The 23,054-nt window shown below is 28.6% G+C and overlaps 2 long non-coding RNA genes and 1 other non-coding gene across 3 annotated transcripts; 1 reads left to right on the top strand and 2 right to left on the bottom strand.

Moving 5' to 3' along the window:
• Window positions 1-8,201: 8,201 nt before the first annotated feature.
• On the bottom strand, window positions 8,202-9,134 carry LOC108468871 (uncharacterized). The gene is made up of 2 exons (XR_008269665.1): window positions 8,758-9,134; window positions 8,202-8,250 (listed from the first exon to the last, which is right to left on the bottom strand). It is a non-coding gene; the product is annotated as an uncharacterized LOC108468871 (long non-coding RNA).
• A 2,731-nt stretch (window positions 9,135-11,865) lies between these two features.
• Window positions 11,866-12,786, top strand: LOC108469245 (uncharacterized). Its single transcript, XR_008269705.1, has 2 exons — window positions 11,866-12,045; window positions 12,360-12,786. It is a non-coding gene; the product is annotated as an uncharacterized LOC108469245 (long non-coding RNA).
• Window positions 12,787-15,185: 2,399 nt separating this feature from the next.
• Window positions 15,186-15,292, bottom strand: LOC128280196 (small nucleolar RNA R71). The gene has a single exon (XR_008270376.1). It is a non-coding gene; the product is annotated as a small nucleolar RNA R71 (small nucleolar RNA).
• Window positions 15,293-23,054: the final 7,762 nt, after the last annotated feature.

Here is a 23,054-nt window from a genome sequence, read left to right as displayed (position 1 = left end):
AGAAGGCATGCCATTCACAATTGATTTCTGAATGTCCCCATCCCATATATCAAGATCTTCTTTTCCTTCTGATCCATTAAAGGCATCATTTGATGATTGGCCGACGAGCTTATCTCTCCATGAGGTAGGTTGTTCCAAAGACAGATTGATCATCATGTCATTACTCGTATCACCATTTTCCGCTCTGAATCAAACCTTTTTAGAAATCAACTCCTCCGCAATGGATTTTTTAGAACCAGAATTTTCATAGAGAGAAGACATTTTTTTCTGTATTTTTTATTTTAAAAATGATACTTTGAGATGAAAGTAAAGCTAAGCAAACTCTAAGAATAGAAAACTGTGTTGGTTGTAAAAGATGTAAAGTTGCTTGTCTAACAGATTTATTGAGCATTCGAGTTTATTTATGGTACGAAACAACTTGAAGTATGGATCTAGCTTATTGGTACAGTCTAGAAAACCTTATACTTTCCTTGGTAGTTTAGGTCACCGAAGTTTAATTGTTATGAAATGGTTACTAATATTAATGATTTGTAATCATTTCAAACAAAAATTTTAGGTCAAATTCCATATCTAATCCCTATACTTTTTCTTTAAGCAGTTTTATTATTTTTCGTTGGGTAAAGTGCAAAAATAGTCACTAAACCATTGACATCATTCTATTTTGATAACTCAACCATTAATTTTTTTGATTTAATCACTAAACCTTTTGAAATTAAATATTTTAGTTACTTTCCTGTTAATTGCAGTTAGATGAATAATAGAAAGCTAACGTGGTTTTTTAATTAATTTAATAAAAAATTTAGCTCTCTAATATTTACACATTCTATTAATTCGATCCTAAATATAATAAATTTAATAAATTTAGTCTTCAACATTTACAAAATATTTAATTATTTATCTTCTAGAGTAAATTGGGAATGAAACGTTTGATTAAGTGGAAAGGCAATTATATGATGACTAAGAAGCTAGGTAGAGCAATTTCAAACTTGTCGTAGAAGGGTCAGGAGCTATTACAACAGAAGCTCAAACAGTCAAAAATGGCGTCAAAAGAGCATTACTTGTCAATGAAAATCAAGGTTCAGTGAATCCAATCAAAACCTTTCTTCTTCCTCCTCTTTGTTTTTCTTTTCAATGAACAGCAATCGAATTTAGTGCTCCAGCAGCAGCTGGTAATTATTTGAAAAGACGGGAACTTTGTAAACAATGAGAGCTGAATTTATTGAATTTTTAAAATTTTGAACTAAAATGAGAAATTTTGTAAACATCCAAGAGTTATTGTTGATTATTTTTTCATATATAGGATCAAATTAACCGAATGTATAAATATTATATGGCTAAAATTATTATTAGACCTATAAAATGTTCATGTCAACTATTCGTCATTCATCTAACGATAACTATCATAAGAGTGATTGAAATATTTAATTTTAAAAAGTTTAGTGAGAAAATCGAAAAATTAATAATTAAGCGATTAAAATAAAATGGAATTAATAGTTTAATAACCATTGATGACAAAATAGCACAAAACCAAAAAAAAAAAAAAGGACTTGTTTTATAATGTACTTTTAGGAAAAGTACAGGGAGTAGATGTGTAACTTGACTTGAACTTTTTGTCTGAAATGGTTATTTAACATGTCATGTCTACTTATTGTTATATATTTAATAACTCAGTGATCAAAATGTTACATATCAATAACGTTAGTAACTTATTTCGTAACAAATTAAAATTTGTTAACTAGTGCATAATTTAAATCATATATAAATGTCTATTTCCAAATTTACTCTAACTCAAATTATGAGTACCAAAATAGTTATTAGTAATACCCTTGGTTTAGAAAAACTCTCTCTATGTCATAGGGTTAGTAAATTATCAACATTTCGTTACTCATCTAACAACAACTAATGAGAAAGTTTACCCACTAAATCAAAAAAATTAATAGTTCAGTGGCCAAAATAGAACAAAGACAATAGTTTAGTGACATTTTTATAGTTTACCCAAACATCTTTTATATTATATTTATTAGCTGTTTAAAATTTTATTTTTAATACTTTACCTAATAGAGTTAGTGTCGAGTTGACTTGTTACACCAACTCAATTGCACATTAAATAATAGTATAAATATAGTTATATTATATATTATTATAAAATCTCTTATTGAATTAGTGTCACACGTTAACCCAAAGACCAAATCAATTTTAAAAAAAATTTAAAATTTATTTAAAAAATAACAAATATACCTATAATAATATTTTTTATCTAATTTTTATATAAAATCGATAAACAAATCAATTTAAATCACTAGTTAAAATAAATTACTCTTTTTTTAAAAAACCATATTCGTTTGAAAAATTACCATTCATTTCTATATTTTTACATTATATTCTAAAATGTTTTTTTTTTACATATTTTTCAGCTGTAAAATAATAATTAAAAATTTGTAAATATATAGTGTTTCTATTACAATTTATAAATAAACCCCTAATTTGGGCACCTAAAAATGGTTAAACTTTTATCACTATAATTTTTAATTACTATATTTGCAATTATTTTCCTCTTCATACAGATTAAAAATTGAGAAGTAAATGATAAGAAAGTTTAGAGAACTCTTTTTGGTTTTTGTGGGATGATGTGTTGAGATGGTTGTGAGAGTATGAGTGAGAGTTTGATGGGTTTGTGGATAGGAATTTGTGAGGAGAATTAGATGTGGGAAGTATGGTTGTGTGCGACTAGGTTATCACTTCGCTACCTATTGAATCGTTTTGCCGTTGTGATTGCTCATTTCTTCCTATCGACGTTCTGTTTTGCTACACTTCATATTCTTCTTTTTGCTGCTTGATTTCTGCATGCATCTGCATCATCTTCTTGATCATTTCCTTTGGGATCTCTTGCTGCTTCTCTTTTCAGCTTCTTGCTTTACATTTGGCGATTACTTCTTGGAATCTCTTGTTGTTTGCTTGTTGGCCATCCTATTGATCTTTTGATCTTTTTTCCGTATGTGTACATTGTAGATTTATTTCCTTTTTTCTTGTATTTGTTTTACATGCGTATTGATACGTTTTGATACTATGTCATCTTTCACTTTGGTCATGTCGTTAGTTGGATCTGTGCATTATTGGTTATCCACTTTTATTCTGATAACTGTTTGATTATTGTAAGTCGATTTGCTAGTAACTATGTAATTCTTAATTGTCAATCTCATTATTGTTAGCTTATTATCAAGTTACATCAGATACTTTTCTTCTAGTCTGTCTAAATCTCAAATGTTAACCCTATGTGACATATCTGGACTTGGTGAAGTAGTGGACTTATGAAATTTCATAGATGTCAACATGAGTCTAACATGTGATACACAACTTGTGAATGTAATGATGTCAGAATCACCACTTAGATTTTGGATAAAAGTCAGATTGGCAACCATTGACATTTGGCAAATGTTCCATTGCATTGTGACTAGATTAGTCGATTTGAGCTCATTTGGTATGTAGCCCTAGAGTCATTCTGTATGGTCATATGATAATTTCAATTGATTAGAATGCTTTCATCGTATTCTGTGAGATATCAAAAATTGAGTTTGGATGCATAATAGTCTAGGTCATCTTGCATTGCACATGTAGTCTACGTGCTTTAGTAGGCCCATATCCTGTCGATTTAGCGCTTGGTTTGGTAATCAATTGTTTGACGTTAATTAGGTACTACTCACTTGAAATGCATACTAAGCATAGATAAAGTATGATGGTATCATTAGTATTATCCTATAGCTATATTTACATATTTCGTCAATGATCACTTGATAATGTAATAATTGACTTGCAAATTGTTTGTATGTATAGAGAAGTTTTAGATAATGTAGATTCATATCCTAGAATAATGTATTTATAGTGGAAATTTGATTGTGTACAGATTTAATTATGATTTAGATTAGTATGTTTAAGAGTGATCTATAGATCGTTTTAGAACATGATGTTTACTAACTGATAGTTAGAAAGTTTGTAATATATGTCAAAGTTATACGTTTTACAAACTAGATTCTATAAGACTATCTCGATATCATCAACGATATAAGCTTATTAGAGTTTACATTTTAACTCACTACTGATATAGTCAATGATATAGATCATTATTAGTAGTACATTAGATTGGTTTAGAATTTCATAGATATTGCTCATAGATTATCTCATACTATCATTATATATTGGTAAATGTAAGATTCTAATTGTATTATCATTAGAGTTGTCATAATGTACACATAATTTGTTTAAATGATATGAATTCACTGAGATTTACTCATATATCTTGTTATTTGGAATAATTACATTGCAATTCTCAGATTTAGCACACTAGACTATTTGTTCAAGTGTTTCAATTCAATTACAAACTATTAATTGAAATTTGTCAAAATATGATATAAGCTTCATCTATAGTGACTCATTGACATAGATTGTGGACTTATTTAATACGATGTTTAAATGACATTCTAAACAAGTGCAATGACTCATAAATGAAAAGACTGTCATACACTATCATATTTAATTAATAGCTTTTAACTTTCAAGATTAATGGTATAATAACTTGTCAACATATAGATGATTAAGACTAATATGCTTCAGTTTAATATGTCATACTTTTGACATAATTTTACGAAATATATACAATAACAGTTTACACCATTGATTGTTCATAATATTTAAATGATCAATCATTTACTCAATAGTGCATTTAATCAATGAATCTTATCAGAATTCTTTAATTAATGATTAATCAAATAATCAATTAAGATTAGAAAGCAAGTTTATGTGATTAGTGATTGTCAATATTGTACTTACATTTTATCATATTAGCTGAAATGAATTCATATAATTCATATAAGAATATAGATAATTTCTAATTACTACCTATTTTAATTTAATCATCAATAATTCATTTATAAGAATTTGCTTATATTATCTATTTAGCATGATAATTCAATTATTTCTTATATTTGATTGTACCATAATTATCAATATATACAAATAGAAATCGAACAAATATTTTAAGAATTCAACATTAATTACTATTAAGTAATTTAATTCAATTTTGATATTGATTAAATTTACTTTATTTGATCAAATGAATTTATTTAAGTTATAATTTATGATTCTCACTAGACTTTTGTATAAAGTATTACTTAATTAAATTTTATAACATTATGAAATTTAACAATTGAAGTTATATAGAATCTTATAACTTTTAAGTAAATACGAAATTAGCAAATTTATAACTTATTAAATCGTTTCTAATTAATCTTGTAATATTTAATACAAAATGATTAGGTTAATGCTAATGTAATATGTTTGACTAATTAAATGCATTTAACAATTATGATTGCTTTAAAACTTTAGAGAACTTAAGTTCAAATAACATTAAATTTATTGAACTATTAATTTTAAATTAGTTAATTTTGTGATATATTAATTATACTAAATTTAAATTTAAGATAATTAAGATAAGTTGATAAGTAATAATTTAAGAATTGATAATATTATATTGAAATTTCATAATTAATATTTATATCTCTTTAATTTATCAATTCTAATTGGTTCTTATATATTAATTTAAGTGAATTATAATTTATAATCTTACTAAATTAATAATAAATGATCTACATAATATATTATTTGAAATGATACATATTTTAATTATTTACACTTATTGTGAATATTTGTATGTTTAATTATATATTAATAATATTCGTACATTATATTAATGTTAATATACTTTAATTAATAATTTTCAAATTTCAAAAATTAAATTTTTTATATAAAAACGTTATTCATAAATGATTAGTGAGCAATATAATATATATCAATGTGTCATGATAGATTTATGAGTGAACTTTTAATATTATGAGTTTTCAAACTATGTTCATGAATGAATAACTTCAATTTAAGACAAATATAGCATTTTTTTTTAAGCTTATAATGCACTTGAAGTACATTTTTATAAATGAATTTATAACCTTTATGAATTTTGATATATATATTAATTTTAGTTCAAAATCTTATAATATTGTAATCTAACTTTATTACAATAATATTTAAATAATATTGTAAAATATTAAATATTTGACTTATTCAATAATCTTGAATCTTTTATATTTAACTTAATATTATTAGATACAAATATTTATCCCTAATAATTTATTACTTAGATATTGATAAAATTTGTTATTTATATTATAATATTTTAATGAGAATATTATATATATTTAGACTATACAATAATATTTTAATTTCAATTTAGTTCCAATTTACATTCAATCTAATGTACATATAATATTTTGAAATTTTGATAATTAGAATATTTTAATGACTTCAATTGTTTGAGTTTCTCAATAACATTTGTTAATAATTATAAATCATAATTTATATTAAAATTAATTCAATTTTTTAAGAATTGTAATATACTATTTTAATTTAAATTATTTACTTGCTTTAAATTTATTTCGTATAATATTTAATGCAGTTTAAACTAATAGCTTATCATTTTAATAATACTTGTATATTACATTTAAAATGAATTTAAGTTTATAATATTTATTAAATATTATTTATATTCATTATTATTTTAAATATGCAATAGAATTTATTAACATATTAAATTTAAAATCCATTATATTTAAACATTTAGTGAATTTAAATAAAATAAATTTAAATTATGGTAATATATATTTAATTTAGTACTATTTTGTCTAAATACATGTAGAATTAATTATCATACCATATTTATTAATTTGTAATAAATCTTAACTATTGATTAAGATCATTATTATTAAAATTATTTACTATTAATTTATCATTGTTTGAATTGTATTAATTTTAATTATTAGTATATTAAATCAACTAATTATTAGATTAATAGTTATAATCATTTAAAGATAATTGAAATTATTTTATTGAAATATTATAATATTAAAAAATAATGTTAATATGACTATTATTTAATTTAATAATTTTTATTAATTAACAATTATTTAATATAATTTTTAGTTGCTAATTATTATAATTTCAATAGTAATTTTGTTATATAATTTTGAAATTGATAATTATAATATTTAATAAATTAATATTTATTTTAAAAATTAATATTTAATTTAATTTAAATACATTATTAAATGTATTTTAATTATTTAACTTTATCAATGTTATTTGTCTAAATCGTGGATGATAGTGTTCATATACTTAGTATCTAAATTTATAAAAGTATGATTATATTTAAAATATATTTTAATTAAGTTAATTCATAAAAATTATTTATAAAATTAATAAACAGACATGATAATTATAACCAAATTTTATAAAAGATATTATATTAACTTTATTATATTATTAAATTAGAGAATAATTGTTATACGATGGATATTTTTATCTTAATATTATTTATGTTTTGATTTAATATTTTTAATAAACTGTTATTTTTTTATTATCTGACATTGTATTTTGTTAAGGAATAATTTGATATTTGATTGTAACTTTTAAAATTATTCAATTATCATCTTAACTTTTATGTAATTAAATTAATTTAATATATTTATAAATATTGTTAATATTTATTATGATTGTATTTTTATATCAATAATAAATTAGTTAGTACAATTACTTATATATTTTACAATAGTTAAATTATATTTTAAACAATAATTAATTTTATAAATAAAAATTAATAATTAAATTAATATTAAGCATTGTTATAATATTACCAATAATTTGTTATATTAATTTAAAATATTATAAATTTAACTAATATTTTTAATATTTTTCAAATTGAAAATATTAATTTATATATTTAATATAAATTAATATCCATAAATAAATATTTAAATTAAATAATAATTATTTAAATTAAAAATTTTCTTGTTTATAAAAGATTTAATTTTATTATTATTAAAATTATTTTAAGCACTGATAATGTTTATTTTTCAAATCAAAATTAATTCTTTATATCACTATGAAATTTATTTGGAAATAAACAATAATAAATAATTTTAGAGTAATTTTCTTTTGATTAATTATAGATAATTATAATTAAAACAACCAATAATTATTAAAGTATTTATATTTTTTATACTTTTTAAATATTTAAATACGAAGCACTTGGGCGTACTCTTGCCCGTCTTCCTTGAAGACAAGCTCACGCTTCTCATCGTCTGCTTCGTTCTTTCCTCTCTTTCTGTTCTTTCCTCCTTTTCCCTTGTTCTTCGGCATGGTTTCTCACTGTTTTTTTTTTTGAATAAGAAACAAACAACACAATTCAGCAATCACCAAAGAAGCTAAAGATTGACATGTATTTTAACACAACATAGACAAATGTATAGATAAAACAGACATAAAACCCTAAACAAACTGGAAATTCCAAAATTCCCATTTCATAATAAAAATTTCTAGTGCTGTTGATAATAAAATTTGTGTAAAAGTTACTTCTTTTATTTAATAGGCAAAAGAACAGTTCAAATTTAAATCAAATATAATTAAAAGAAAAGCAAAAGAAAAAGAAATTAGGAAAATAATTCAAGTATATATGAACTTAAACAAAAAAGAAAAAAGAAAAACAGAAACGGGGTAGGAATCATGCTTGAATTAAGTATTATATGATGAATAAAACAGAAGCTCAATCAATCATCAGAACATAACGCTAAAAAAGTTAAAATTTAGGGGAAGGGAAATAAAATGGAGAATTTCATCAAGATCAATTTAGGGTATTAGTTAGAAGCAACTAATTACCAGAAAATTGAAGCCAAAGATAAGCGAGAAACGAATCAAAGATGGTGAAAAGAAAATTCAAAAAGAACTTTCGCGCTGGTGGTGCTGAGTAAAGAGGTGAGACAAGAGGCAAAGAAGAAGAAGAAGAAGAAGAAGAAAAAGCGAATTTGAAACCGGACTCTCCGCTCACTCCCCCAACCCTAAGCTTAGCTGAGGACAGTCTCACGACGAACCAACGTTTGGGTTTTAATTTTGATTTGGGCTGATCCGAGTTTATCAAACCCTGTCTAATCTAATAATAAACCCAAACGGTTGGCAATAAATTGTGGGCTCAAGAATCGGTCTTCCATATTAAATGGCTACTGAATTTAAAGGCTCAACAATGGAGTGCACCAAGGGAGAGTGAAGCAGTAATTTGAGCGTAAAGTGGAATATTAGCTTTCGAGTATTTTATTCATTCTTGAAAATTTAATTTATAATTGTTGATGCTGTGATCAAATAAAGTGAAATTTAGGTCCCGTTTATTTGTCACTAAAATATTTTTAAAAATATTTTTTGAAAATGATTTATTTTTCTGATGTTTGGATGAATCTGTGTAAAATATTTTCTGTTATTTGGTAGATTTCTTAAAAATATTTTCCGAAAAAGCTATTTTTACATATATTAATAAATTTATATATATTTATATTTTAAATTATTTTTACATATATTGTAATGATTTATGTCGAAACCCTTTTTATTTTGAAAATAATAGGGATCAACTTTTTTAAAACAGAAATGTGGAGTCTCCACCAATCTCTTGGTTTAGGTGTGATTGGGCTACCTACTAAAATGTTTTGTTCCATTGAAAATAATTTTGGTTTATAAAATCAAAAATCAAATGGGTTCGGGAGTCGGTTACGCATGAGGAATGGTGAGCACCCTCATTACGCCCAAAAAATTGGTACCATATTGACTCGATGCTATCCTTATATCAAAATTTTTCAAGGGAAAAAAAAACTTTCAGAGCATGGTTCTTCAAAATGTATAAATAATTTAAGTTAACTGTCAAAAGTCCCTCGTCTCAAATATATGCAGTATCATACTCAACACGATTGGATACGATCCTTTATACCTTTAAAAATACGATTGATTTTTGACTTTTGAAAACTTGTACACTAAAATTATAAAAGGTTATCCAAATATTTAGCTCACCGAAAAAAATCATACCCAGCACGATTGAGCACGATTTTTCGAATTCCCAAATATTAGATATTGCCTTATTTCAGAATTTTTGAATAATAAGGAAAATTGAAAATTCGCTCAAACACGTTTATTTGTTTTAAAAAAGGTAGAACACTTAATGTATTGTATCGAAACATTTACATAGAAAAGGATCAATGAACAAGAAATAATATGATACAATAAGCCACAATTTAATAAATCCAACAATTATGTACAACGATTCTAAGTAAAATATAACCAAATTCTTAATCATGAACGGAGAACAATTGATAAAACAGTGACTAAATAATATACCACAACAATAAATGTAAAACAACCCACAAAACATGTACAAAATAAAGCGGAAATTAGCAAAGGATGTAGTATAAGACAATTTTATAATAATTACGAATTAATGAACATTTAATATACATACTATATGAGCAGATTAATTTACATAAAAACCAAGAATATATAATTATTGAAATAAAACATTTGAATCAAATAATATGCAAAATATTAAACACAAATTCATTTAAAAATGACAATATGCATGATAACTTAAATAATATATAAAACATAAAAGAATAACAAAATACATAATAAGATATAATGTATATATAAATAAATTTGGGAATAATTATTTGAAAAAATAGCATGATAATAATGTATGAAAAATTAAGTACATATATAAATTATACATGTGACAAATTTTAAAAATATAATCATATACACAAAAGGTAAAAAACTATATTTATAAAATACATAAATTTAGTAATGTATATTTATAAAACTATATCTATGAAGGAATTTTGAAACAAACGATATATAACATAATTTTACATGTAAAAATTGATTTGGATTGATGGTACATATAAATAATACATACATAAGGATAATAAAATATGAAAATATATACAATAAGTAAATTGTACAATTTAAAATATGGTCCTTAAAAGAAATATATTATTCACATAAATAACTTTAAAGGAAGATATATACATAGAAAAATATTTACATAAAGTTTTATGAAATTAATAACATGTACTATAGTAAAAATAATTTAATATGGGCAATGTATATATAAAGAAATTTTAAAAATAATTGTATGTCAAAATAGCATTGAATTAAAATATGAATTATAAGATTAACCTAATTTTATCATGGATTATATACGTAATAAATTTAAAAACACAATTATATACAAGTTTATTAAAAATTATATGTATAAAAATATGACTTTAATAATGCATGTAAGTACTAGATATATGCTTAATAACAATTTAAATGATACATAAAATAGATGACTTTCTCAAAAATATATATATAAACATTAAAGTATATGAATAAATTCAAAAGAAATTATAAAATAACATAAAATTAATAGCATACTTAAATTAAAATGAATTTTATTACAAATAATACACTAATTATTAAAATGATAGAATAAACGAGAAAAGATTATAATAATTTTCTTAAAATAACATTCAATTATCAAAGCAACGTGAAATATTGCAACCAACAATCAAACATGTAAAAGAAAATGTATGTGCATTAAAATAAAAAAAAATAAGACTTAATTAAAAAAAATTGAAGCAAGAAGAACAATTTACAAATAAAATAATTGCAAAATAGGATCAATGTGCCATGCTCACAAATGTGCAGGGACTGGAATTGGAAATATCCCGCGCCCACAACGCTGCACTGAACTGCGGACCAAAGTGAAAAGCACACAAATTATAAGGCCAAATTTAAAAAAACAAGGTAAGCAAATAGGGCGCAAATTGAAGGCTTCGCGCGAAGGGAAGGATTTGTCCCGCAAATTCCCCATTTTTGAATGGAAATGTGCAGATCCGGCCTGCTAAATGGGTTAACGCGCAGACCTTTCCCATTATAAATGGCACTGTTTTATTAACAGGTTTTCAAAACCTTTCTTTTCCTATTCCCTTTTCCAAACGCAGCCATCATTTTGGCCAGAAATCATAGCCCTAAAGTTGATTTGTTAGGGCTCATTCCAGCGACCTCCAAATCCACCATTTTCTTTGGTGATCGGTGGTGCACCAACGCCGCCCAGAAGCCGTCAAAGGCCCTGCTCAAGGAGAACAGGTAAAACATTCTATTTTTCCTTTCTTAAAAAAAAAAATAAAACTCTTAGTGACACCCCTGGATCCCCCTTTCAACTTTGATTTCAACGAAGTGAACAGAGGTCAAGGGCTGATTCACAAGGTAAGACTTGCCTTTCTCACTTCTTTGTTTTGAAACGCAGATAATGCAAACAATGGCAGGCAAATAAATGAAAATAACAGGAAAAAAAAATTAAAAAGACTAAGGAAAATCACCTTTCCAGAAATTGTTTTTTTTTTTTGAATATGCGTATAGTGTATGAGTGTATGCTTACAGTGTGCGTAAGTTTTTTGCAGGTACATTCGTTGGCTTTTATAGCCAGATTTACAGAGTAAAATCAAAAAAATAAAATTACATTTTCTTGCTGTCAATCGCTGTAACTTCTGTTAGCCTCTTTCTCGTGCCTTCCTTTGCTGTTTATTTTTCTTTCTTGTAGGTTCCGTTGACGTGAATGTACGGAGGCGCACCTGGGATGTACGGAAGCAGACGTGCGTGAGAATCCCTCGTGGGAAGCCGACCCTTTAGTTTATTCCAGAAGATTCTGGCATTCTCAGACTGCTAAAATTATTTTTGGGTGTATTGGGCCTCGGGTTTGAGCTATTAGGTTTGAGGATTTATTCAATTGGGTCATGAGTTATTGGACTTTTATTGTATTGTTTTTCATTTTAGTTTTGGGTTTTGTAAATGGACTTTAGCCCTATAAACAATTTGGTCTTTCATTTATTTTTGTTTGGTTTTATAAATATATTTTATTTTTGGTTTTTTTGTTTTTTATGGGCCCGGCAAATGGGTCTATTACAATTTATTTATAAATAAATAAATCAAATTAAATATAATAATACACAATTATTAAGTTAGAATATTAACTGTTATAAATTGAAAACAACCAAAATCAAATAAATTATTTGTAATTGTGTTATAAAAAATAAAACAATGATTGAATAATTATAAATTAGCTTCCAAACCACAATTAATACTAGAAATTAATAATATTATCCAAATGCATAATTAGTAGTACACCACATGATAACAACAACATTGTTCGAGTGCATAACTAATATTACACCGCATTAAAAGTATCAATATCTTCAACCTTAAGAAAATTTTTGAAGCCAAATTTTTCTATGCTTCTTACTTTTAACTGAAAAAGCTTTGGCATCTGATAAACCAAAAATGTAACATATTTTAATTCCATGCTTGGCATATTTTTGGATAATTAATGATGTAAATTAGTAGATTTGATGCTCCTAATCCCTTAAATTCATGTTTCTATACTTAGGAGAGCATTTGGGAGCAAAAGGAGCGAAAAAGGGGACAAAATCGGAGTTTTCAGGATCCACACTGGCAGGCAGGCCACAAGCCCATATTGCAGCCCGTGTCGGTATCGCTCCTTGTTTCCCAAACACGCAAAAAAAAGTCAATTTTTAGGGTTTCTAAGCATTCAAAAGTCTATAAATACATACTAGAAGAAGATCTAATGGGACACGAAGAGTAGAATGCAGAAATTACTCGAAGGAAGCCTTTAGAATCATCTCAGAAGTAGATCCACTTTAAGATTGAAGATCTCCATTCAAATTTCTCTCAAAGTTTATTTGGGTTTTTTATGTTTTGTTGTTTTTCTAAATTTGAGATGTCTTCTTTTTACATTATGAACTAAATTCCCTAGATACCTAGGGAAGATGAAACCTAAGACGGATCTTATTATTTAATGTTCTGAATTTAATGATAAATACTTGTTCTTGTTCTTAATTATGTATTCTTAATTCTTAATTTAATATTTTCAGGATATTAATTCAAGTTGATGTGCTTATTCAGTGGAGCAAAAGTCCCTGTTTAGGAGTAGATCTATCATAATTAAGCGGAGTTGCATGCAACCCTAGAAATAGGGCGACATAAATCTGCCAGATTAGAGTCAAATCTAATAAGGGAATCCATAGATTGAGTTAATGCGACAATAGGGGTTTTAATTAGAAAGAGATTTCAATTAATTAACCTAGAGTCAGCTGTTCTTAGTCTCGAAAAAGATATTAACATAATTTAGGGATTTCTACGGATCAAGACAAGTGAATAAATCATTTGATTCAGAATCGGAATAATAAGTGCAGTCTAGGTGGATTCTTACTTGGGGATTGCCTTTATCTTTGGTTTATTCGATTATTTTCTTCACTCTCTGTCGCGTTCAATAGTTAATTAGTTTAGTCAATTTTTAGATTAAAATAAATTCCTTTTATTTTAGGTTAAATAATAGAAAGATAGTTAATACTAGTACTTTTAGTCCTTGTGGATGTGATATTTTGGACTCACCATAGCTATACTACCATTTGATAGGTGCACTTGCCTTAGTCGTGATCGTAGTCTAGTTTAGTGATTCATAAAACGATCATCAAGTTTTTTGGCACCGTTGCCAAGGACTAAGATATTAGGAACGCTTGATTTTTATTAATTTAGCCATTTTTATTTTATTTCATTTTATTTTTGTTTTAGTTTTATTTTTAATTACTAATTTTTTTTCTTTTGTTTGCTTCTGGCAGTTTCTTGTAGTTTATGACTAGAAGAAATCCATCAGGACCTTTACTTTTTGATAGTGAATTGAAAGCACAGCTCGCAGAAATCGTAAATAAATAAGGCGGAGTCTACAGTATACAGAGGAATAGCACGAGGACGATACCAATATTACCGAGAAGATGGCTGAAAATCAGAATAATCCGTTACCTCCTGTAGTTGCCGCTAATCTTGTAAATCAGAATCCTGCTCCTCATACTATGTATGATTATGCTAAGCCCACTCTCACTAGGGCTGAATCGAGTATTGTTAGACCTGTCATTTCTGCAAATAATTTTGAATTGAAACCTAACACTATACAAATGATTCAACAGTTTGTTCAGTTTGATGGTTTGCAAGATGAAGACCCAAATACTCATTTGGCCAATTTCTTAGAGTTTTGTGATACTTTCAAGATAAATGGCGTTTCTGACGATGCCATTCGCCTACGATTATTCCCTTTCTCGTTGAGAAATAGGGCTAAGCAGTGGTTGAACTCCTTACCATGAGGGTCCATCACTACTTAGGATCAAATGACCGAGAAGTTTTTATTTAAATACTTTCCACCAGCTAAGACAACTAAGTTGAGGAACGATATCTCGTCCTTCGTGCAAATGGATTTAGAGACTTTATATGATGCATGGGAGAGGTATAAAGACTTATTGAGAAGGTGCCCTCACCATGGGTTACCTCTATGGTTACAGGTTCAGACTCTTCATAATGGTTTGAACCCTTTAACTAGGCAGATGATCGATGCAGCTGCCGGTGGTACCATAAATAATAAAACACCTGAGGAAGCTTATGAGTTCATAGAGGAGATATCACTGAATAACTATCAGTGGCAAGTCATCAGGACAAAGCCTAATAAAGCAGCCTGTGTTTTCGACCTCGACGTGGTCACCATGTTATCAAACCAGGTAAAGCTCTTAAATAAAAATATTGATGGTTTATGTGTTTCTACGTAGGTACATCCGGAAATACAGTGCGATGCAAATGGAAGAGGAATGAACAACATAGAATATCCATCCTACAACCGTAGCATACAGAACGAACAGATCCACTATATGGGTAATAATTCTAGACCTTAGAATAATCTATATAGTAACACTTATAATGCTAGTTGGAGGAACCATCCCAATTTCCCGTGGGGTGGTCAAGGATATCAAAAATCGCAACCCCTTCCAGGCTTCCAACAACCACCTTACCAGTAGAAAAAGAAGTCAAACCTTGAGGAGATGCTAACAAAATTCATCTCGGTTCAAGGGCTCGAAAATTAAATTGGTCAACTTCCCAAGATGATTTCAGTATGACCACAAGGTAGCTTACCAGAAATATCGAAACTAACCTAAGGGAGCAACTTCATGTGATTACTGTTCGAGATGAAGAAGGGTTAGTTGAAGATGAACCAAAATCGAGACAAGAAGATATTGTAGGTAAAGGTAAGGTTGAGGTGAGCCACAACGAGCAAAAACAGGTCATTAAGGAATATAAACCTCATGTTCCATGTCTAAATGCGACAAGGAAAGACCACGCAAATGAACAATTTGGTAAATTCCTTAAACTGTTGAAAAAATTACATATTAACTTATCGTTTATTGAAGCTCTTTCGCAGATGCCAATATCGTTAAATTTTTAAAAGAGCTTTTAGCAAATAAGCGGAAGTTAGATGATTTGTCGCACGTGCACTGGAGCTAAATGTAGTATGCTCAGCCATTTTGCAGAATAAACTACCCAAAAATTGAAAGATCCAGGGAGATTTAATATTCCTTATTTAATTGGTAGTTTAAGTGTTAATAATGTTTTGGCTGATTTAGGGGCTAATATTAATGTCATGCCCTACAAAATGTTTAAGCAACTAGGTCTTGGGAAACTCAAACAAACTAGGATGAGCATTCAATTGGCAGATAGAACAATTAGATTTCCTAGGGTATTGTTGAAGAAGTATTCGTCAAAATTGATAAATTCATTTTCCCAGTTGATTTTTTTGTTCTAGACATTGATGAGGATAGTGATGTACCATTGATTTTAGGACGGTCTTTTTTGGTAACTGCTAAAACTATCATAGATGTTGGTACAGGTAAGTTAATACTTCGTGTAGGTGATGACATGATTCAACTCCAAGCTCGTGATTCTGTTAAGATATCTAGTGTAGCACCCTAAACCCAGCCCAGAAGTTATGGCCGGATCCGGCATGCCACATCAAAAACGTTAAAAAAATTTTCCATTCTAAGTCCAGAAAATCGTACTTGATGTTCAAAAGATTAATTTCATTATAGGTTAAAGTGAATGGAAGCTGTGCACTAGGTAGGAAACTGGAAAAGAGGTGGTGAGTCCATCGGACTGCTTAAGTACCAAGCTCCCTTCGAATCCAATCCTAGACATGCATACCGCCATTGCCACACCTTAACGTCATGGATATTTCTAGGAAACCGATTTGATTATGTCATTTTTAGGAAAAAGTGATTAATTTTGGAAAATACTTTCATTGCGGAAGCTTTGCTTGTTGTCGTGTTATTTTGAAATCAATTGTTGTTTTTCAAAACGCGCTCTAAAGCTATCCAATTTCAACAGTTAAAATAAGTAATACCTATCTTAGTAATACATATTAAAACCATCAAAATAATTAAGTGGCCTTATTACATTTAAAACCCAAAACTTCAAACGTAAATAAAAGGATGTCCAGTTCACCGAAGAAAATCAAACTTTCGAACGGTGGCCACTCCAATTCCCTCACGACTCCAAGTCCACTATGGTTGGGGATTACTGCGTGGATGAAAATAAAAGGGTGAGTTTGGGGAAACTCAAGTGTAAATTAACCCAACCATAGCCTATATCAGCTCAAACCACGAAATAGAATAAGTTGGCCTTAGCCTGAGCGAATTCAGAATAAAGCCCATAGGCCCATAATGTAACGTAATGATATTACATGTTTATGCGAAACCCAACCATATCCAACCGTATACACCCCGGACCAACCTTACACCGTGGGGAGACAACTCGACCCACCCAACCGCTACACACCATAGAATTTGCAGCATGGCTGCTGAATGTATAATGTGACAGAGTCACCAGATATGATAATCGTGGCGAGCCACCGTATCGATATATGTGGCGAGCCATCGATCGGATATTTGTGGCGAGCCACCAGTCGATATTTGTGGCATAGCCACCGTAACGCTTCCTCCATAATATAACCCATGTCCCCATGCAATGATATATAATAATGGCATACATCATACGTAATCGATCGTCATGCTTTTCACCAAAATTAACCCTAGGGGTATAACGGTAATTTTGCACCTAGGGGTATAACAGAATTTTCCATACATAGGGGTATTATAGTAATTTAGCTACTTTTAGGGTTTTCATGCATATCCTAACTATTTACGTACTATCGAACACTTATCACAAGATACTTATCGAATTGGGCGTTGGCCCATGAACTGATCTTTGGCCCATTAAGCCCAAATTATCAAAATGTACGAAATCGCAGCGTCGCAGTTTATTACTTTAGATTACCAAATATACAAACCCAACTATCTTACGAGCATTCAGACACTCAGAAATTCCCAAAATACCGACTTTTCGGCATTTCGCTTTTCGCTTTTCGCTTTTACCAATCTAGTCTATGAGAGGTGTCGTTACACACACATTTGCGACGATATGTTGACGAGATCCACACACTAACTGCCTACAATTGGATTACTAACACGTTAATCTAACTATTCAAATACAAACTACGATTAACCCCTTACAATATTCGCCAACCACACCTACAGATCATAGTAAGCTTATAAGAAATCAATAAGCAACTCATTAACAAATTTTTGTCAATGTTTACCACATAATCATAATTTCACTGCAAGCTGTCTTCCTGAGCAATAGTCACTAAATTATTTATAACTGGAGGTACGAAACTCCAAATCAAGTGCCGTTAATTTTCCCTGAAAATAGACTCATATATATTTTATCCATAAAATTTTCAGAATTTTTGGTATGGCCAATCAATACCAGATTTTTCTTAAAGTTTCCCATGTTTCACTGTTTGACTAATATGACCACTCTTCATTACGAATCAAATTTCTCATTGTACAGAATTCAAAATATGTTCTTGTTTATTTCATTAGAAACTAGATTCAATAAGCTTTAATTACATAATTTAGTTAGCTTCTAATTCATCTCCCACAATTTATGGTGATTTTCCAAAGTCACGTTACTGCTGCTGTCCCAAGCAGATTTATTACCAAATCACTCTTTCACACGTACCTTGCATGCATGTTATTTAAACATGTATATCACCAATCAATTATCACATATATATGATTTTACTTAAGTATAATCTCCATTTCATCATTTTAAAGCACAACATGTTAGCTGATTTTTCCCTTTAACATCTAAGGCACATGCATGCTCATTTGTTTGGCTCAACTTCATCTATCTTCCATTTTTCATCAAAAGAACATGAAACAACAACCATTTCCTTCATTTTAATTCATGACTAAATGCTCACAACACAACTAAAAATCAAAATATACTTCAAGAGTTAAGGTAGAATCAAGAAGAACTCATGAACCTCAAAATAGAAGTAATGTACCAAGAACTTACCTTCAATTTTCCTCCTCCTAATGACCAAATACTCAAGAGCTTTCTCCTCTCCTTTCTCTTTTCTAACTTTCAGCTATGATGAACAAAGATGGACAAAACTTTGTTCTTTTCACCCCTTTTTCTTTTAATAAAACTTCATATTTCATCCATTTAATTCTTTAATACAAAAGACATGAAATTCTTATCATGAAACATTTACCTAATCCATTATCATGAAACATTTACCTAACCCATTATCATGGAACATTTACCTAACCTATTATCATTGAACATTTACCTAACCTATTATCAATTTGTACCATAAATTATGGATATCAAGTGTACATTTTGTCTACAACAACATGATGGCCGGCCACTTCATGTAAAATGGGAGGTTTGTCATGCAAATCCTCCTATTTTGCACTCCTATTTATTTGGCCACTTCAATTTAGCCTATAGCATTTTCAAACATTTTCACATAGGTCCTATTTCATAATTTCACCCCATTTTTCTTATGGAACAAAAATTAACTAAAATTGTCGGGTTCTATCTTAAGTTTGGGCTTTCTAGAGGCCCACTAACATAATTAAACCTATACCAACATTCACAGAATTCCCGAAAATTGGGGCGTTACATCTAGTGATCGAGATGATATTACGAGCTTTGTTAATGTTATTAACCTCGTAGCTCAACATTCTTTGCAGGAAACACCTCGAAAAAACGTGATAGAGCCACAATCTAGTTTACATAACAAAAACAGAACAAATCCTGAAGAAAGAAGATTACAAATCAATAAACTAGATGAATGGCGGACACACGTCAAGGAGAAACCTAGAATACACGATGAACCAAAGCGACTCCATCACGAGCTTAAGGATGAGACAAACTAATTTAAGATTGGGGATCAGGTATTGTTGGATAAAACGGACCCTCGAATCGCCACTTCAGGGCATAATACAAATGGAGAAACTCCTTTTACGGTACTGAATATTTTCTCATACGGTACAGTCGAGGTAAATCATTCTAAATTTGGAACTTTTAAGGTAAATATTACTTGGCTAAAACCTTATGTTAATAATAGAATTGATAGTGAGAAAAAGGAGTCTCAACTCCGTGAACCACCTTAACCGTGAGAATACGAGCTAAGTTAAGATTAGACTTTAAATAAGCACTTCTCGGGAGAAAACTCGAGTGTTAACACTGCTAATTTTCTTAACATTATTTCAAGATTTTTTTTAAATTAATTAATTTTCAAAATCTAAAAAAAAAGTGTTTTTGACCAACATGGCCTGGCCACACGGGCGTGTGGGATCTCACATAGGCATGGGAAAAGCAAAAGAAAACACACACGGCCTGGCGACATGGCCATGTAACCCACACGGCCTGGACACACAGGCGTGTCCTAGGCCTTGTGAAACCTGGAGCTAATTTTTTTCAAAGTCACAGAGTTACAAGGCCTAGCCACACGAGTGTGTAGAGCACACGACCTGGGCACATGGGCGTGTGGGATTTCACATGGGCGTGGGAGAAGAGAAAGAAAGCACACACGGCCTGGCAACATGGCCATGTGACCCATACGGCTTGGACACACGGGTATGTCCATGGCCATGTGAAAATTGGGTTAATCACCCCAATTTTATTTTATTTTATTTATTTTAATTTTATATTATTCATTTTTAATTTACTAATTAATTAATTAATTCAGTATTCTTATACTTATATTTTAATTTTTTATATTTTAATTTTTATATACTTTTATTATTTTTTATTTTGCTATTCCTATTTTTTTCTTTTTTTTCGTATTTTTTTTTGCTATTATCATTACAATTACCTTTTAAGTTTATTGATATTATTGAGTTTATTATTATTATTATTTTATTTTTTAACTTTCTTTTTAATTTTGTTTTAGTTGTTTTATTTTTTTCTCTTCAACTTATTTTCATTATTATTTTTTGAAAGATTTATGGTTGTTTCTAATCGAGTTATAACCTTTTAATTTTCTTTATTATTTGTGTTTATTTTCTTGTTAGTTTGCTCGGAATCATGAGTTACATTTAAATTTGACTGCAATTCCACTTTTCACTATTCTGAAGATTTCATCCAATATTCAGGGCAGTTTCAATTTTCTCCCTCTCTTATGATATTCTGTTTATACTGTGATTATATATGTTTGTACATTGAGGACAATGTACATCTTAAGTGTGGGGAGGTTATCTATAGAATTATTAGAAAATCCCTGAATTATGTCTTGTGTTTAAGTAATTTTCTCACATTACTATTAGAATGAATTCTTATTAATTTATGATTATCGTTGATGTGTTTTAGATTAAATTCATAGGTAATTGTGCATTGATTGTTTAAACTTTAAGACACTAGAGAATCAAGCATTATAAGTCTATTTTCAGAATAAAAAAAATTTTAGGTTGTTTCCCTAAATTGAAGTATTATTTTGAAGTTTGAAATTTGCAAGATTGACATCAAAAGCCATAATTTTTGTGAGATTTTGAGCCTTTAGAGCATACATTTTTTTTCTTGCTCACTTTATTATTGGTTATGAATGTGTCAATATTGATTTGTTATTCTAAAACTTGCTTCGATTATATATGTCAAGACCACACATTTGATTTAATATACTGAGATGATAAAGGCACCTAGGTTTTAACCCACTTATCCCATAAAAAGCCTACCTTCATAATTGACCCTTAGTGAACTCCTTTGAGCCTAACAAATCGTTTCTTGATTCACCCATCAATATTAACCCGTAACTTTTTTATTTATTTATTTGTTGTTCCCTTTTTATTGACTCCCTTTTTGTCGGGATCTGATTTGGTTAGTTGCCTAACTATGTTCTGTTATTTCAATTGTTTAATTTTATCTTATTATTCATTCAAAAAGTCAATATATATATATATACATATATATATTGATTATTATTATTTCTTTGTTCTAAGCTTAAGTAGTTAATTTCATATTCTGTGAAGAAGCTCTTGCTATTCTTTAATAATTTCGATTGATGTAATTATTCAGCATTAGCTTATTTTTCTAGTTAGGCAATTGATCAATTCGATCTCGATTCTAACCTTCTTTTTCAACCTTTATTCACACCTTTAAACCGTGCTTCATTACAACCCTATAAAGACATTTTGATTTGTGTATCATCTCATAGTGGTGGAGATTTGATTTTCATGCAAGCCTATGGTAATAACTTTTCATGTTTGACTTTTGAGTGCTTAATTTTTAAACCTTAAACACTTTGAGTGATTTGAGTGAATTTTTAGTAAGGATGTTAATTCTTGTCGGTTTTCAATTAAAGGTAATTACTTAGATAAGGGAAATACCTATGTTTTCATGTTTTAAAATAAAAGTTTGACTTGGATTGTTTGAATCTTTAATGGTCTTTTAGTTGAATTATCAATGTGTAATTATTTACGAATTAGATAAAACATTATTGATAAGAATTATGAATTGAGAAAGTTTAATTTTAATTGTGAGTTGAGGATTTTGCTTGAGGATAAGCAAATGTTTAAATGTGGGGATATTTGATAAACCATAAATGTAACATATTTTAATTCCATGCTTGGCATATTTTTGGATAATTAATGATGTAAATTAGTGAATCTGATGCTCCTAATCCCTTAAATTCATGTTTCTATACTTAGGAGAGTATTTGGGTGGCAAAAGGAGCGAAAAGGGGGCCAAAATCAGAGTTTTCAGGATCCACATGGGCAAGCGACACGCCCATGTGCCAGCCCATGTCGATATCACTCTCTGTTTCCCAAACACATGAAAAAAGCCAATTTTTAGGGTTTCTGAGCATTCAAAGGTCTATAAATACATACTAGAAGAAAACCTAAGGGGACACACAG

The sequence above is a fragment of the Gossypium arboreum genome, chromosome 8 (genome assembly GCF_025698485.1).
Source record: "Gossypium arboreum isolate Shixiya-1 chromosome 8, ASM2569848v2, whole genome shotgun sequence".
NCBI classification, from domain to species: Eukaryota; Viridiplantae; Streptophyta; class Magnoliopsida; order Malvales; family Malvaceae; genus Gossypium; species Gossypium arboreum.
This window is presented reverse-complemented; position numbering and strand designations above follow the sequence as displayed.